This window comes from Oncorhynchus mykiss, chromosome 1, assembly GCF_013265735.2.
Source record: "Oncorhynchus mykiss isolate Arlee chromosome 1, USDA_OmykA_1.1, whole genome shotgun sequence".
Classification (NCBI taxonomy): Eukaryota; Metazoa; Chordata; class Actinopteri; order Salmoniformes; family Salmonidae; genus Oncorhynchus; species Oncorhynchus mykiss.
In genome coordinates this window covers 38,316,849-38,336,852 of record NC_048565.1, presented here as the reverse complement: position 1 = coordinate 38,336,852, position 20,004 = coordinate 38,316,849, and the positions used below count along the sequence as shown (strand labels likewise).

General features: G+C 40.1%; 1 long non-coding RNA gene across 1 annotated transcript; it reads right to left on the bottom strand.

The window, feature by feature from the left end:
• Positions 1-17,033: 17,033 nt before the first annotated feature.
• Positions 17,034-19,661, bottom strand: LOC118964578. Its single transcript, XR_005051691.1, has 2 exons — positions 18,205-19,661; positions 17,034-18,092 (listed from the first exon to the last, which is right to left on the bottom strand). It is a non-coding gene; the product is annotated as an uncharacterized LOC118964578 (long non-coding RNA).
• Between the last annotated feature and the right edge of the window lie 343 nt (positions 19,662-20,004).

Here is a 20,004-nt window from a genome sequence, read left to right as displayed (position 1 = left end):
GTTGCTGTTACATGTTATAGTTGTGATAGTTGTGGTGGGATTAAACCCCTTCCCTCACTTTATTGCTGCAAATATTTGGGGGTGAACTTCAGGAATCATAACTTTCAGACACACATAGGCTGTGTTTACACAGTCAGCCCAAATCTGATGTTTCTTTCAGGTCAGGTCTGAAAAAGATCTGTTGTGAAAAGGTCTGATGTGATTGGTCAAAAGACCAATTAGTGGTGAAAAAGATAAGAATTGGGCTTCTTGTGTAAACGCAGCCACACACAGGTGCACACTCGCTCCCATGTACATATGTACATATGCACACAGACAGAGAAGTTTCTTTATCTCTAATGCAGTCATGCCAGCACCATTAGAATGACCCATTATGTTTTATTGTGAGATTAAATGTCTTGTGAACTATATTGCTTTGTTGGTTTGGTTTTTGTTCACAGCCAAAGTTGAGCAGCGAGTTCATCAGTAGCAATGATAAAATGTGTGCTCAAAGGCACTCAATAATTTCTGCTATGATCAACACAGGAACTTAGTCAATCTAAAATACAAACAAGCTCTCTATCATTGTACAATGCTACAGTATATGTGTAGTTAATTAATTAATCAATACATGATATAATAAATTAAAATGACTTTCCAATAATTTGGCACAATCGCTGTTGATTAGGATGCAAGATTAATTAGGATATTATGAAATCAGTGTCCTAACACTAGTAAACCGTCTAATGGTTAAGTGATGACTCGCTATGCATTTTTCCTTCTTCAGTCAATTGTTCCCTTCCCTTCAGAGAGAAGGATCACAATCAATACTATTTACATACCGTAGCTTTCCTGTAATGCACAGAGCAAAAAATTATACTGGCCTCTTTCAATGCATTCAAATAACAAACATATTTCAAGTGAATTCATGCTCTGTGTACAGTACTTCCATTAATCATTGGCATCGATGGCAATCATTTCATCAATGATAAGATATATCTACGGTCTCTTGGCTTTCAATGCATATTGATTAATGGAAATCACAGATACTCCAACAGGGGCTCAAACCACCAACAGACGGGTAAACGGACATTTATTCAAGATCAAATATACACACTCACATACCCCCATTTACCATTCCTCCACCGTGTCCTCACAGAAGCAGGGCTGGGTTAGAGACATTGAAGTTTGGCCAGACAGCAAACAGTAGGAATAAAATGCAAAAATAAAAAGTAAGGAATCAATCAGGGTGGTTGTCATGGTATGGAGTGAATAATGTTGAGTTGACTGGGTGGGTGCAGAGAAAGACACACATTGGATTGCAATTAAACCAATATTGATCTTGGTTCCGATGTGACTAGGTGGAAAGTCAAATTGACAAAGGCTCTTGGATCTTATTGACAGAAGTCAAATGCAAATGGTTCTACCCACTTGATAGGACCCACTTTAAATATTAGTGTACTTATTGGCCGTGTCTCCTTCCTCCTCAGTAGCATGGAGGTGATGCAATTATGTTTTTATTAGTTTGCTTTAGCAGAATGAATCTTCACTACAATATTGGTTCATTTTGTGTTCAATTAGATTTGTTCCGACGTTTCTTGATTTCTTGATTTTATAATTAATGTATTTGTTATTATTATTTGTGTAATTGATTGACATTTACTGCATTGTTAGGAGCTAGTAATATAAGCATTTCACTGCACTATAACATCTGCTAAACTGTGTATGCAACCAATAAACTTTGATTTGATACATTGGTGCGATTAATATGGATACCTTCTTTTTGGACTTAGCCTACTACACTACAGGTCAACAAAATTGAACATATAGTAAAATATATGTTTAATCTGAAACAGTAGAATGTTCATACCATTTATTTTAACTTCTAGTTGTTACGGTGCGTGAATGAGGACCCAAAAGCGAATTAACGTAAACAGAGCTTCTTTAATAACAAAACAAAACGTAGGCTCAGATGGACCGGCAGGTTCCGACAGGACAGGACAAGGTTGCAGCAAACATGACGATAGTCTGGTTCAGGCATGAACAACACAAACAAGAATCCGACAAAGACAGGAGCAGAAACAGAGAGAGATATAGAGGACTAATCAGAGGGAAAAAGGGAACAGGTGGGAAAAGGGGTGACGAGGTAGTTAGGAGGAGACAAGGCACAGCTGGGGAAAAGAGGGGGAGAAAAGGTAACCTAACAACGACCAGCAGAGGGAGACAGGGTGAAGGGAAAGGACAGAAACAAGACACAACATGACAGTACATGACACTAGTACTGGAACCAACCTGCTATAGTAAGATGAACCTACTACTGTATATCTGTTCAACAATTCACAATATAACCATGTTAAAAACCTCTACTGACTCCCCATCCCGCATGCGGGAGCGTAATCATCGCCTGACACTAATTAGCATAACGCAACGGACATAAATATCCCTAGAAAATATTCCTATTCATGAAAATCACAAATGAAATATATTGAGACACAGCTTACCCTTGTGTTAACCACCCTGTCATCTCAGATTTTCAAAATATGCTTTACAGCCAAAGCTAGACAAGCATTTGTGTAAGTTTATCGATAGCCTAGCAGAGCATTTTGTCCAGCTAGCAGCAGGTAACTTGGTCACGGAAATCAGAAAAGCAATCAAATTAAATTGTTTACCTTTGATGAGCTTTGGATGTTTTCACTCACGAAACTCCCAGTTAGATAGCAAATGTTCCTTTTTTCCAAAAATATTATTTTTGTAGGCGAAATAGCTCTGTTTGTTCTTCACGTTTGGCTGAGAAATTGCCCGGAAATTGCAGTCACGACAACGCCAAAATATATTCCAAATTAGCTCCATAATATCGACAGAAACTTGGCAAACGTTGTTTATAATCAATCCTCAAGGTGTTTTTCAAATACCTATTCGATAATATATCCATCGGGACAATTCGTTTTTCAGTGGGACCGATTGGAGTAATGGCTACCTCTGTATTTTACGCGATAATCTCTCTGGGGGCATCAGGCGACCACATCCGCAATGTAGCCGCCTACGGCTATTCTTCAACATAAATGCGTAAAACTACGTCACAATGCTGTAGACACCTTGGGGAATACGTAGAAAGCGTAATCTGGTTGATAGCCCATTCACTGCTCAATAGGGACTTATTGGAACGCAGCGCTTTCAAAACATGGAGCACTCCCGGATTGGATTTTCTCAGGCTTTCGCCTGCAACATCAGTTATTTTATATTCACAGACAATATTTGTACAGTTTTGGAAACGTTAGAGTGTTTTCTATTCTAAGCTGTCAATTACATGCATATTCTAGCATCTTGTTCTGACAAAATATCCTGTTCACTACGGGCACGTTTTTTTTTCCAAAAATGAAAATACTGCCCCCAAGTCACAACAGGTTATTAAGGCATAATGTGAAAACAGAAACACTGTCCCAGCGGTTGTTTAATGAGAAATGTTTACCCACATACATCGCTTATTGGATTTGAATGATAATGAGTAAAAGTCATATATTTAGCGAGCAGATTTATCAGGACAGTAACCATAGTGATGTGTAGTGTTTTTATTTAATTTATATCAAGAGGGGGTGCTTTCACTTGAACGTGCTTCTCTACACAGACACATGCGCATTAATGCACACACACATGGGCGCACACACACACACACACACATATGCACACAGATACCCATCACACAATCCAACTTTTCCTACAGATAAAATCATGTACTAAGTTTGACCTGTAGTGACTTTTTTTTACTATGAAAAACTCTATGATTTCATCTTGCTGAAAATCTCACAGCTCATGATACATTGCCTTCTGCCAGTGTTCCGTTCCCTCGAAATACCATTGGGTAGAGTCAGATTCTGGTGAAGTGTGAGTTTCTGAGATGTCTTAAATAGATAGAGAATGTTCAACCTCCATCTTCTCTTCCAGAATAACCCTCCACATTTTCACTATTAGTCTTGTATCAAATCTATGACCTATAACAGGCACTTCAAAATAAAGTTACCCTTGTATCAGATTTGGCATTATGGACGTCTTAAAGTAAACCTGGCTCATTAGAAAGCCTTCATGTTTTATTTATGTCAGGACTGTGGATGTGTGATTCTCACTTTAGTGGGCACAAGAGGAGGTGCTTGTCCCCTGGCACTGAAGTGAGGAGTCGTTACGACAAATGTCACGCTGCCACAAATCCCCTCTATTTCTCCCTGTGAAGGAGAGGCAGTAGGACGACCATGAACAGTGATGGCTTGTGACTTGTGAAACTAAGGTTTGCTTTGGATTAACACGGCATCCATTATTTGAGCACAGACTCTAATTTTGTTTTGCTATCACCGTGTCCTTCCAATACTAGCATCTGTTAGTGCAAAGCCCCCTGCACCCACTGCATAAAGGAAGGAACCTTTAAGTACCAAATGGTTTGTCTTTGAGTAAGAGGCACTGACATTTTGAACAATATGAAAAATTGCATAAAATGTACCCTGTGTCTTAAATTCTGATTGTAATGCCCATTTAGAACGGCTGCATGGCAATACAATTCTAGAGTCTCTGGTCCAACATTTCTTAGGCAGATTCCCTAATGCAACTACACATGAATTTTATGTCTCACAATGATAGATGCATCAAATTTACATTTTGAGTCCCAAGGATAAGAGCGCATTGAGGACATATATATTAAATGAGCAGAGCAGAACAGTAATATTATAATAAATGACTACATTGCTACAGATAGCACTTTTATATTAGGTCGTGATTTAATATGCACACACAAACACATGCACACCTTGCAAACCATGAACACACAAACACATAACCTTTGTTCTCAAGTAATTGAAGTAAGCTGAAAAGTGTGAAACACTGATTTACTGTTAATGCCAGGTGCGGCACAAACATACACACACTGCCTACTCATGGTTATATCACCTGTGTGCACATCATGTGGTCTGAATACTTTGGAACACGGACAAATACTTATAATAGCCCACAGTAACTGCGGAAATGTTTCTCCTTTTAAATGTTGATTTCTCCAAAGCTCTGTAGAGCTCACTGAGCTATTAGATGCAAACATCTTGTGTCTCCATGGGAGTCCTGCCTCCATTTGTCAACATGATGCTTGTCTCACATAGCATGGGGTCTAGATCCCATTACAGCCAAATAAGATTTAAGACATTTGACCTCTGCTGTTGGTGGCCATAGAAGACTATGACACATATATTTACATTTTAGTAATTTAGAAGATGCTCTTATCTAGAACAGTATGACATGTTAGAAACAATATCATCGCAAATACCAGCAAACATTTCCATGTAGAAGTCACAATATTTAATTATATCTAATGGGGATAACATGAGTGGCCTGCAATAAGAGCTTATATTATATTAGCACCCAAATGGCTTTAGCCGGCCACGGGACTGAAGCCTTGTGAATATCTTATTTTACCTGCCAAAAGTAACATTAATTTCTGTTTAGTCCAAGTGGCAACATATTGTAACCGAAGGTCTATGGAAAAAGGAGAAATGCTTGCTTCCACAGATGCATTACCTGTTACAATAGACAGCTTGCAGTGATGATGAGTATGCGCATTCCTTTAGTAGCATGTTTGTTCAGTTGTAACATAAGACAAGAGAAATATTGAGCTGGAGTCAGACATGTACAAAGAATGAATCGATTGTCTTGATTCATTCCAAGAATGCTAGCGGCCCAGATGCTCAGATTATTGTATGTGTGTGTCCTCGTAAAGAAAACTTGAAATCATCAGTTGTGTTGCAATCCTAAATTAGTATGACTGTCTGTTCAGTCCCTGCTCACGTAAAACAATAAAATGTAAAACGTTTGTGGACAAGGTATGTTTGATGGCTGTAGTGTGTTGTGCTAAAACATATACAGTGCCTAGCAAAAGTTTTCGGCCCCCTTGAACTTTGCGACCTTTTGCAACATTTCAGGCTTCAAACATAAATATATAAAACTGTATTTTTTTGTGAAGAATCAACAACAAGTGGGACACAATCATGAAGTGGAACGACATTTATTGGATATTTCAAACTTTTTTAACAAATCAAAAACTGAAAAATTGGACGTGCAAAATTATTCAGCCCCTTTACTTTCAGTGCAGCAAACTCTCTCCAGAAGTTCAGTGAGGATCTCTGAATGATCCAATGTTGACCTAAATGACTAATGATGATAAATACAATCCACCTGTGTGTAATCAAGTCTCCGTATAAATGCACCTGCACTGTGATAGTCTCAGAGGTCCGTTAAAAGCGCAGAGAGCATCATGAAGAACAAGGAACACACCAGGCAGGTCCGAGATACTGTTGTGAAGAAGTTTAAAGCCGGATTTGGATACAAAAAAGATTTCCCAAGCTTTAAACATCCCAAGGAGCACTGTGCAAGCGATAATATTGAAATTGAAAGAGTATCAGACCACTGCAAATCTACAAAGACCTGGCCGTCCCTCTAAACTTTCAGCTCATACAAGGAGAAGACTGATCAGAGATGCAGCCAAGAGGCCCATGATCACTCTGGATGAACTGCAGAGATCTACAGCTGAGGTGGGAGACTGTCCATAGGACAACAATCAGTTGTATATTGCACAAATCTGGCCTTTATGGAAGAGTGGCAAGAAGAAAGCCATTTCTTAAAGTTATCCATAAAAAGTGTTGTTTAAAGTTTGCCACAAGCCACCTGGGAGACACACCAAACATGTGGAAGAAGGTGCTCTGGTCAGATGAAACCAAAATTGAACTCTTTGGCAACAATGCAAAACGTTATGTTTGGCGTAAAAGCAACACAGCTGAACACACCATCCCCACTGTCAAACATGGTGGTGGCAGCATCATGGTTTGGGCCTGCTTTTCTTCAGCAGGGACAGGGAAGATGGTTAAAATTGATGGGAAGATGGATGGAGCCAAATACAGGACCATTCTGGAAGAATGAGTCTGCAAAAGACCTGAGACTGGGACGGAGATTTGTCTTCCAACAAGACAATGATCCAAAACATAAAGCAAAATCTACAATGGAATGGTTCAAAAATAAACATATCCAGGTGTTAGAATGGCCAAGTCAAAGTCCAGACCTGAATCCAATCGAGAATCTGTGGAAAGAACTGAAAACTGCTGTTCACAAATGCTCTCCATCCAACCTCACTGAGCTCGAGCTGTTTTGCAAGGAGGAATGGGAAAAAAAATTCAGTCTCTCGATGTGCAAAACTGATAGAGACATACCCCAAGCGACTTACAGCTGTAATCGCAGCAAAAGGTGGCGCTACAAAGTAATAACTTAAGGGGGCTGAATAATTTTGCACGCCCAATTTTTCAGTTTTTGATTTGTTAAAAAAGTTTGAAATATCCAATAAATGTCATTCCACTTCATAATTGTGTCCCACTTGTTGTTGATTCTTCACAAAAAAATACAGTTTTATATCTTTATGTTTGAAGCCTGAAATGTGGCAAAAGGTTACAAAGTTCAAGGGGGCCGAATACTTTCGCAAGGCACTGTATCTGTCACCACCGATAAATCCACTATAATTGAGAATTTCAATAAGCATTTCTCTACGGCTGGACATGCTTTCCACCTGGCTACCCCTACCCTGGTCAACAGCACTGTACCCCCCACAGCAACTCGCCCAAGCCTTCCCCATTTCTCCTTCTCCCAAATCCAGTCAGCTGATGTTCTGAAAGAGCTGCAAAATCTGGACCCCTACAAATCATCCGGGATAGACAATCTGGACCCTTTCTTTCAAAAATGATCTGCAGAAATTGTTGCAACCCCTATTACTAGCCTGTTCAACCTCTCTTTCGTGTCGTCTGAGATTCCCAAAGATTGAAAAGCAGCTGCGGTCATTGACCCAAACTGGTACAGACCTACATCTATCCTACCCTGCCTTTCTAAGGTCTTCGAAAGTCAAGTCAACAAACAGATTACCGACCATTTCGAATCCCACCATTCCTTCTCCGCTATGCAATCTGGTTTCAGAGCTGGTCATGGGTGCAACTCAGCCATGATCAAGGTCCTAAACGATATCTTAACCGCTATCGATAAGAAAAAATACTGTGCAGCCGTATTCTTTGACCTGGCCAAGGCTTTCGATCCTCTTCGGCAGACTCGATAGCCTTGGTTTCTCAAATGATTGCCTCGCCTGGTTCACCAACTACTTCTCTGATAGAGTTCATTGTGCCAAATCGGAGGGCCTGTTGTCCTGGCCTCTGGCAGTCTCTATGGGGGTGCCAGAGGGTTAAATTCTTGGGCTGACTCTCTTCTCTGTATACATCAATGATATCGCTCTTGCTGCTGGTGAGTCTCTGATCCTCCTCTACGAAGACGACACCATTCTGTATACTTCTGGCCCTTCTTTGGACACTGTGTTAACAACCCTCCAGACGAGCTTCAATGACATACAACTCTCCTTCCGAGGTCTCTAATTGCTCCTAAATACAAGTAAAACTAAATGCATGCTCTTTAACTGATCGCTGTCTGCACCTGCCCGCCCATCCAGCATCACTACTCTGGACGGTTCGGACTTAGAATATGTGGACAACTACAAATACCCAGGTGTCTGGTTAGACTGTAAATTCTCCTTCCAGACTCACATCAAACATCTCCAATCCAAAGTTAAATCTAGAATTGGCTTCCTATTTCGCAACAAAGCATCCTTCACTCATCCTGCCAAACATACCCTCGTAAAACTGACCATCCTACCGATCCTCGACTTCGGAGATGCCATTTACAAAATAACCTCCAATACCCTACTCAATAAATTTGATGCAGTCTATCACAGTGTCATATGTTTTGTCACCAAAGCCCCATATACTACCCACCACTGCGACCAGTACGCACTCGTTGGCTGGCCCTCGCTTCATCTTGTCGCCAAACCAACTGGCTCCAGGTCATCTACAAGACCCTGCTAGGTAAAGTCCCCCCTTATCTCAGCCCGCTGGTCAACATAGCAACACCCACCTGTAGCACGCGCTCCAGCAGGTATATCTCTCTGGTCACTCCCAAAACCCATTCTTCCTTTGGCCGCCTCTCCTACCAGTTCTCTGCTACCAATGACTGGAACGAACTACAAAAATCTCTGAAACTGGAAACACTTATCTCCCAAACTAGCTTTAAGCACCAGCTGTCAGAGCAGCTCACAGATTACTGCACCTATAATTTAGCCCAAATAACTACCTCTTCCCCTACTGTATTTATTTATTTATTTTGCTCCTTTGCACACCGTTATTTCTATTTCTACTTTGCACATTCTTCTTCTGCAAATCTAACATTCCCGTGTTTTATTTCTTATATTGTATTTACTTCGCCACCATGGCCTTTTTTTTGCCTTTACCTCCCTTATCAAACCTAATTTGCTCACATCGTATATAGACTTATTTGTATACTGTATTATTAACTGTATGTTTGTTTTACTCCATGTGTAACTCTGTTGTTGTATGTGTCGAACTGCTTTGCTTTATCTTGGCCCTGTCGCAATTGTAAATGAGAACTTGTTCTCAACTTGCCTACCTAAAGATGAAATAAAATAAAAAAATAAAAAATACAAAAAAAAAAATATATATATATATATATTATCTTTCATTGGTAGTATGACAGACTAAATGTGTACAAAATCACTCTGTTAAGCTGAGTGACATTTCAAATTTTGGCTGCTGCATAGTTTTGTAAAAGCTTTGCAAAAGCAGTTTACGCATATTCACTGCATTTTCTGAGTGTTTACACATGCAAGACACAGTTCAAAGACTTTGTGTTAACATCTATTTGAGGAGGAGAACATATTAATATTTACCAACTTGTAGCACTTTATAATAACTCCACATAATAAAGCATTTATAATGGATTAGTAAATAATTTAGTAGTTTATTAATGAATACTCCCACATTTGTTAATGTTAGTAAGTTAGTTATTCACACATATAACTCACTTTTAATGTAATATTGATTTATAAGATCATTCATAAGTTGTTTAATATAGGTTTTTAGAAACTATTTAATTATCCTTAGTAAAGTATTTTTGCGTGGGCTCATCTAAAGTGAGGCCTATTTATACTTTATAAATGTTTTGAGTGACCAGTGTAATTTCTGTCAAAATGTTTTTACTTGCCATTGGTAGACATTCAATTAGTACATGACGCTCCTATTTTCTGAAATAAAGAACTTCCAACTAGTGTAGTAAGTATAATTTCACCCATTTTTAAAAAGCTAACAATATTAAAATAAATGTTCAATAGATGCAAAGGGTCTAATTCTATTCATATTTTGTACAGCTTGTCGGGGGAGTCCTTGCACACTGCACAATTGTAAAGCCATTCTCTTCTTACAAACTAATTGCAAAAATATGTATTTTAATTTTCTTAAAAAAAAAACTATGATTGCAGTGTCCAGCATTCAGACAAAGATGATTGTACGCAGCCGAAGTGCATCAATAGTAGTGACTAGGGGTTGTTTCTGGAGGAGCCCAAGCTATTACAGACAAGCACTGTCTGAAAACAAGCTCTAGCTCTTACAGGGGTTGTTTTTGGACTGGGCAAGAGAGGGATGAGAGAGGGAAGAAGAGAGTTGGAAACAAACACAGCCCAGCCAGCCAGCCTCCTCTCTCCTGAACTTTTACAGTTTAAATCCTCCTGGATGATTTCAATATTTCTACACCTTTCACTTGATCCTTAATACCCTTTTCAGAGTGTGGGCCTCTCTGTCTACCCTCACTTTTTATCTAAAGATGAACAGAACAAAAAGAAAAAGCCGGTGGTGGTGTTGATGAAGGTGTGACAGAGAGTGAAGAACATTCTGTCTATCTGTGGTCTGGTGGAGCTTGGTTTAGTTTAGCACCACTAGCACCAGGGCTGTACTATAGTCCCACTGGTCCAACATTCTGAGGTGACAGTAAGATGTTACTGTCATGTTGTTAATTTGTTCATATCTTAAATTGATTAAAATACATACATTGAATTGTTAGTAAATGCATTGTGTTCTGTAAATTGATGAATAATTGAATATCTTTGCCTATTTGATGAATGTCCTGATGGTGCATTTGTGCAAAGTTATCCAAACAGTAGCATTTTTTGTGGAGTCAGATGAGAATGAGCATAATTGAATTATATAACTTTATTCTTACAAATGTATGGGGTGATCACATCAGAACCAAAGCAAAGTACCAATTACTGGAATTATCACACTCAAGGATAACATACTTAAAGCAAGGAAAATATACAAGACATTAAATAATAAATGTTCTTTAATTCACACCAACTGACATAACAGTAAGTCTTGAGATTGCCACATCAACAGAGTTGATTGGAATTTGTTTCTATGCAGCTCATACAAAAACACTAGACAGTAAAAACAGTATCACAAAATAAAATACAAAACAACTATAACAAGGTGCCTAAACAGAACAGGATATGATCACACAGGGAGAAAGATATGGCAGGAGCAGTGGTGCCCTATATGTACTGGGTTTCTCTGGTGTAGGCCAGGTTACTGTAAAAGCACTTTGTGAGAACTGTAGATGGACAAAAAAAGGCTGTATAAAAATGTATTTATTGATTTTATAAGTAGATGTGATGTCCTCTTACTGTTGGGTAGGACGTAGCAGTACCAACACCGCCAAGCGACTGGGATGTAGTCCACTGTCCTCTCCAACCCAAACACCTCCACTCCCACTGTATGCTGTCTGCACCCCAGCTCCCTCTGACCAGAGATAGACCACACCACATGGTCAGTACATGGTCAAATCAAACAAATACAAATGTCATAGAACATCTCTCACAAAAGAACACACACACTTTTATGAGTAGGGTAGAATAAAACAACTGACACACACACAGACACACTCACATATGTGAAGGTTGAGATGTGTATGTCCTGGTGAAAGGAGAGGAAACTGTTTTCCAGGATGTTCTTCCTAAGAGGGAGCAACATCATCAGCAGCATATTTCAGCCCTTACACACTAACCCCTTCTGAGAGGACAGCGGGTACAACACAGTCTGCCTCACACACACACACACACACACACACACACACACACACACACACACACACACACACACACACACACACACACACACACAGGTTAGAGCTTTCATATACATTACATACCCTCTAACAGAGCACATCGGGAGACACGCTCTGCCTCCTTCCTCACACCTCCTTCTCCTTTCTCTCTCACCTCTCTCACTGTAGTAATTTTATTCACCATCAGCTGTCCATAACGTTAGACCATGTGCAGGGTTAGGGAGTAACGGATTACAAACAATGTAACTGTAATCCATTGTGTTACCAGCTAAAACATTGTAATGGGATTACAGATACTTTTGAAAAACTTAATAATTACTTCTAGGATTAATTTTAAATTCAGAAAGGTTTGCGGAAAAACAAACTTTGACACCTTTTCTTTTTTCTCAATGACATTCAAATCAGCATTGAAAAAAGGTGCACGTTTAATGCAGGGGCTTACAGGGGTTGAAACCCCAGGGCCCAAACCTGTAAGGGGTCCTTGAGGCAGAGACCAATAATAATGTATATATTTTTTAAATTTTTACTGCAACTGTCAACCGCAGAAGCCAGCTCTCAATGAAGGTAGATAGCCTGCTGCTGTTCTGCTAATCATCAGATGAGGGGGAGGAGAGGAGGTAGGAGGTCCACGTGGGTAAAAGGTGGGGCTCTGCCGTGGTGGGTAACTTATTTAGGGTCGGCCCTTGCCTTCCGCCCCCACCTCTCGGGCAAAACGCTTTATTCGCTCACCTCTTGACTGCAGAAAGAAAGTACATTTCCTGCAACATTCCTACACATTTTGACATGGGGCGCTCAGAAATAATGTTTCAGTTTTAAAGCTAATTACCTGCAATTCTACACATTTGGGAGTGAGAGTGACTTACAAAATCAATAGGGATTTGGCCATGATTAAGACAAATTTAGATAACTGGTTAAAAATCTAAAAACGTGTTAGCTGACATGGCTAATTGAGTGGCTGTCAGTGACTGACAAGAGAAAAACTGCAAAAAAAATACACAAAATAAATTCAAAATGGCACCTTATGTACCTTACTATTCTAACTCTCAACAGTGAGTTGAGACCCTGAATGAGTTAAAAAAAAAGAAAAGAAAATGATGCTCAAGTAAAACAATTCTAATCTATTGTATATTTCCAAGTCATATTCTGTTGATTGACTAGATAATAATTTATTTATTTTTGTTTAAACTGCTGGCCGCAATTAATCAATATATCGCAATGTAGGATTAGACCAATCAGGAGTAGACCAATCAGATAAGCTCGGAAAAAGATCTGATGTGAAAAGATCTGCACTCAAAAATAAAGTCACCAACTATGATTAAATCTTTGAAGGAAATTATCCACCATCTTTTTTGTAAACATCAATGAAGACTTTGATAAGCAAATTGAATTATATTGTTGTCCGTTTAACTAATATGGAGCAATGAGAATGGCTGCCGTTTTACGGTCCCGTAACCAGTTGCATATGTTTTTGTGTGTTATTTGTAACTTATTTTGTACATAATGTTTCTGCCACCATGTCTTATGACCGAAGAGAGCTTCTAGATAACAGGACAGCTATTACTCACCCCGTACTGGAGTAATACTTTTACTTCAACGAGACGGACGGGAAGGATTTACTTCAGACCCCCGACAAGGCCCCATCATTTGCAGGAGAAAGAGACAGAGGTATCATGGACAAAGGTCTGAATGCCTTATAAGCATTTGTTGCCGACAGGGTACTCTACTTTAACCATCGGTCCTATTAGCGAACGTACAATCAATCAATAATAACAAATACAAACTACAATCACGTAAATCCTACAAACGGGACATTAAAAACTGTTATATCTTCTGTTCCTCCAAGAATTGGCTGAACGAAGACATGAATAACATGGGTTTAAGATTTTTCAGCAGGATAGAACAGCGGCCTCTGGTAAGACGAGGGGTACCGGTCTATGTATATTTGCAAACAAAAGCTGGTGCACGATATCTAAGGACGTTTTGAGGTTTTGCTCGCCTGAGGAAGAGTATCTCATCATAAGCTATAGACCACATAATTTACAATTTACAATTTTGAATATATTTTCTCTCTATATACCAACACAAACCAATGCTGGCACTAGACCACCTTTACTCCACACACAGAGATGCGTACAAAGCTCTCCCTCGCCCTCCATTTGGCCAATCTGACCATAATTCTATCCTTCTGATTCCAGCTTAAAAGCAAAAACTAAAGCAGGATGAACCAGTGACTTGGTCAAGAAGAAAGTGGTAAGATGAAGCAGATGCTAAGCTACAGGACTGTTTTGTTAGCACAGACTGGAATATGTTCTGGGATTCTTCCGATGGCATTGAGGAGTACACCACATCAGTCACTGGCTTCATCAATAAGTGCATCGATGACGTTGTCCCCACAGTGACCGTACATACATACCTCAACCAGAAGCCATGGATTACAGGCAGCATCTGCACTGAGCTAAAGGGTAGAGCTGCCGCATCCAAGGAGCGAGACTAACCCGGAAGCTTATAAGAAATCCTGCTATGCCCTCCGAAGTACCATCAAACAGGGAAAGCATCAATACAGGACAAAGACTGAAACTTACTACACCACTCCAACGCTCATCGGATGTGGCAGGGCTTGCATACTATGACAGACTACAAAGGGAAGCACAGCCGCGAGCTGCCCAGTGACACAATCTAAACCACTTCTATGCTCGCTTGAAGGCAAGTAATACTGAAGCGTGCATGAGAGCAACAGCTGTTCAGGGTGACTGTGGGATCACGCTCTCCGTAGACGATGTGAGTAAGACCTTTAAACAGGTCACAAGGTCGCTGGGCCAGACAGATTACCAGGACATGTACTCCGAGCATGCACTGACCAGCTGGCAAGTGTCTTCACTGACATTTCAACCTGTCCCTGACTGATTCTGTAATACCAACATGTTTCAAGCAGAACACTAAGGTAACATGCATAAATGCCTACCGACCCATAGCACTCACGTCTGTAGCCATGAAATGCTTTGGAAGGCTGGTCATGGTTCACATCAACACCATTGTCCCAGAAACCCTAGACCCACTCCAATTTGCATACCGCCCCAACAGACACACAGATGATGCAATCTCTATTGCACTCAACACTTCCCTTTCCCACCTGGACAAAAGGAACACCTATGTGTAATGTTATTCATAGACTACAGCTCAGGGTTCAACACCATAAGGCCGTCAAAGCTCATCACTAAGCTAAGGACCCTGGGACTAAAAACCCCCCTCTGCAACTGGATCCTGTACTTTCTGATGGGCCGCCCTCAGGTGGTAAGGATAGGTAACAACACATGATCCTCAACACGGAGGCCCCTCAGGGGTGCATGCTCAGTCCCCTCCTGTACTCCTTGTTCATGCATGACTGAATGGCAAGGCACAAATCCAACAGCATCATCAAGTTTGCTGATGACACAACAGTGGTAGGCCTGATCACCAACAGCTGTCTGCAATGTGTAGCTAGTTCATTAATTGTTGTTGGACCATGTGTATCGATGAAAGTGTATGTAGGATGCATTTGCAAATGTGCATATCAACACGTGTGGCTCATGTTAGAAACAAGTGTTAGCTAGCTAGTGTAGTGGCAAATCGGTTCAAATATGACACAACCAAGAACTTTGTGAAAATCAATATAGACTTTTAATACAACAGTATCATAAGCCGGAGCGGTCCGCGGAACACACCCCCTTTCCAGAGCTCTCACTCTTCATTTTATACCCACACATACATCATCAGTTCATCCCCCAATGCAACTACAGTTACATTCCAATCCGTGCATCCTGCTTGTTCAGCCCAGTAACGCCCACATCTGCTTTCCGTCAGATTATCATGATGACAAGACCCTTGCTTTGATCTAAAGATAATATACCTCCCCCTTTCCTGTGGCCTGTGTTTAGACCCTGTAATTAACCCCATGTGTCCCTTTTGTATGTGTCCTTTATCTCTAGTTTTTAGTGTGTTCAGCTGCCCTGGTCACCTTCTCTTCATATTGTTGTCTAAGATCAAACAGACTTGTGTGTCTCCCCTGTGATGTGATTGATGCCTGTAATCCATCAGTTGGTCCTTTGGCTGACCCCCTCCTTTGTCTATCTCTCTGATCTTTGTATGTCCAGTTGCCCTAGGCATATATGTGTCTGCATTTTAAGTGTTTTTCAGCTGTCCCATACTCCCATGGCCTTTATCTACTTCCTGCCCTATACAATAGACAATGCATTTTACCAGAACAAGAAATGAACCCATAAGTGTATCTTTCTCTTGTGTTACCAAAATCATGTATATAATTTCTCCCACATAACCAATTTCTCCCACATAACCCCCCTCTGGTGCTTTAATAAGCACCAAAAACTTAAAAGGACATATACGGATCAGAATATCAACAGTTGATTAACAAAAATAAAGCTCCCTAATTAACTAGACCAATACAATTGTCCATTCTATGTTTATTTCTGCTGTATACTTAGACCATTCGTACCACTCATTCTTCACTATTCTTTTCATGTGGTGTCCTTGAGTGGTTCAGAGTCTGGTATGTCTGTCTGTCATCTTTGCAATGTTCTTATCTTGAGGTAGGTCATTAGAGTTAGTCAAAAAGTTCAAAATGTCAATAAATAACCCTCCTGGTTCTGATGCTTTCTAGCTACCACAGGCTCTTCCTGTTTAGGTATTGGCGTAAGACCAATTCTGAATGACTGAGGAACTACTCCCTTCAGTCAATCTTGTTCTCATTATTTCACCTATTAATTCTTCACCTTCAACTGGTTCAATCTGATTCATGGTGAGCACCCACTCGTCTACTTCTTTGGTTAAGGTCAGGTCACATCCTTTTGAGTCCCAAATAACTTCTCTCTTCGTTCGATGATATGTCCATCCACCGAATGCAATCTCCGGTAAGGGTTTGATCCTTTTGTCTTCTCTTCTTCTGTTTCAGTTATATGTTGAGGTGGGACAGAGATTCTAACCTTGTCAGTCTTTTTAGATTGTTTGACTGGTTCCTCTCTTCTCTTCCTGTTTCCACCCTACATCTTGATTGTGCGTGAGTCTGTTGTTGCTATTCTAGCGTTCACTGTTACTTCTGTTATGTCAATATCATTGTTCTTCTATGGGTCTAACTTCAATTGTTCATTATGGAGACAATTCAAGAGCTGAAAAGTCAATTTTGGGGAAATCCCCATTTCTTTCATCTTGCAAGATTTCTCCTTCTGCTCTTGGTAAGGCTTCTCCTCTGCTTTCTTCACTTGTTGTTCCTGATAAGGCTTCTCCTCCACTCTCTTCGCATGTTGTTCCCTCCTCAGCCCGAACTGAGCTTCCATCTGGGAAGGCGTCCATTTCAGGGAAGAGATGTTCCCCTTCTTTAGGCGATACCTCGGGGTCCCACTGTAGAAGGCTTCCGTCAACAGAGTCTGCCCCAACAAGTATATCATCAGGAGTGGCAGACATGTTACCCCCTCCCACTTCTGGGCTTTCTGGCCATACTGGAGGAAACTTTGGTTGTTTGTCTCTTTTCTTTTCAGGCTCTTTTTCCCTGGTCGGTTCTTCTGAGTGTGTTAGCCGATGCACTCGTTGTATCTGGTCTGCCATTTTCTTGATTCCTCCCCGGCGCTTTGATCGATTCCGCTGCTCCTGCTCCCTCCGGGGTCCCTTCTGGTGAATCAGCATCCTCTGTGTCCTCATCTCTGTATGGTTGTGTCCTTCTCTCCGTCGGGACTCGGGTACAGTGGTTTAGATGATACCACGTCTTGCTTCCTTTCACTTGGACGGCCGTGTTTGTGGCTGTTGCCACCTCGTAGGGTCCTTCCCTCCTCGGCTGATCCCACTTCCTTCGGAACACTCAAACGTAGACTCGATCTCCTGGTATCACTGGGAGAGATCCTTCTGGTCCCCTTGGATCATCAGATGTGGAACCTCTCATCCTGGTTCAGATTTCTGCCTTCTTTCTGTGGGGCATTCATACTTAGAGACGTATGGCCTCTGTTCTATGATTACACCATACATTCTCTTACTTCCATCACTCATCACACAAACTGACATTCCAGCTGAAGCTGGAGAACCCTTCTCCATCTGGTTTCCTAAACATAAGACTTGGAAAACAAAGGACAAAACATAACAGTATTGACAATGTTATATGTTATGCATGAATATATTCATGAATACTGAACTCTGAGACCATGACAATTCCCACTCTCTCTTCACCTGACTCTATGCCTCCAGGATACTTTTCTGCTGGACTCCACAAAAATGGAGGCCCTAATTGGCTTCCTCGTGCTTTCATCCAGTCTTCCCCTTTCGGCCGCAGGTTCTGAGAGGTGTTCCCAAACCATGTCATTTTTTACTTAGTTCCCCATCTGCTCTGTTTCAACTGATAAACATGTGCATAACCTTAATCAACATTATTGCTTCTTAAAGTAATTCAACACGGAATGGGCTTCCACATTGAGCCTTCAACATGTGGTTTAGAGTACAACTACCCTAACATATATCCTTATTCACATGATACATTATCAAATAAAACAAATAACCCCCAAACTCAACCCAGTATGTCTACAGTAGAATCTAGTCTCTCTCTCTCTCTCTTTTGTTTTGTTTCACGTCCTCTGTCATGGTGTTTTCAAGCTCACCCATTATTCAGCTGGACTTTACTTCTTGTGAGACTTATGCACCCACCAAAGAGAGACATGACGATCTTTACCACAGCAGGTGCTGTAAGAAGTATATCCCCAGCCCGATGTATCTTGATGTACACTCAGTCTCCAGAATTCAGCCTATGCCCTTCCATCTGGCCTCTTATGTGCTGTTTTTTCCTGGGGACATACACACTAACACATGGGTTATTTCCTGACAACAGACTTTCTTCTTATAGCAGGATCACTAAATCTTAATTTTTAAATAACAGCCCTATGTAAACATTCTGTCTTAAATACCTGGCCTCTTGCCACAAAAATATTCATAATGATAGCCAAATTATGGTCCCTACCGTAACTGCTGCAAGAATAACATGTAATCAGTCAAGTGTTTTCTAGTTGGAAGAATATCCAATCCTAACAAAACTAAGTCCTAAGCTTCTTCAAAATGCCACTACTTATTACTTTTACCATAATCTAGGTGTGTGTAATGTTCTATCTACTTTTAGAATTGTCCCTATATTTTTACAAGACCAACTGTCCTTCCTTTTCTGTGAATTATCTTGTCTATCAATATACACTGTTTCTAGAAATAACACCCCCCCTTGTTACCATAACCTTCATATGAGCCCCCAATGTAGTTACAGTTTTTCTAACCCATAACACATACGTCACTACTTCTAATTTCCTTCCATAGTTTGATACATACTTAAACATTCTCAAATCATTTTTAGTCAATTTATATCAGTCCCTCCTCAGGAAAAATATACACTCTTATTTTCCTCAAACCAAAAATAAATTGACCAAACAAGAAAAATTATAAAGTAAATTATAATAACTGCATATTTGCAATAAATTACCACTATTTGTAATGTCTTCTTCATCCTTGGGTGTTATCACACAACAGACTATACTTTTTATTCAATTACTTATGTCATTCCAATGTATTACTCCAATTACAATGATATTGTAAAATAAAAGAAACAAAAACCTTTAATTTAATATTCTGCAAGTTCTGTCAATCAACCTGTCTCAGGATTAGTTTCCAGAGTTTTCCTAGGCTTAGTAAATTTAAACAGTCCTATATTTAAAACTAAATGTTGTTTATATATTGTCCAATCCAATATTCAAAATAACAGTCCTTAGTGCTTACTTTAACTCAAATGTGACCTTCTCAATTCAATTCATCATCCCTTTAATAATTAACATTTTACTAAAAACTTTTAGTACCAGTAATATCTATTGTACCATGCGCCCTTTTGTCTCTGTTTTTCTGTCATGAATGGCCTGGTAATAAAAGGTCATTACCCCAATCCCCTTTAGTCTTCCTTCTCCCAGACACATATCATTCCAGATACAGTTCACAGGTCAT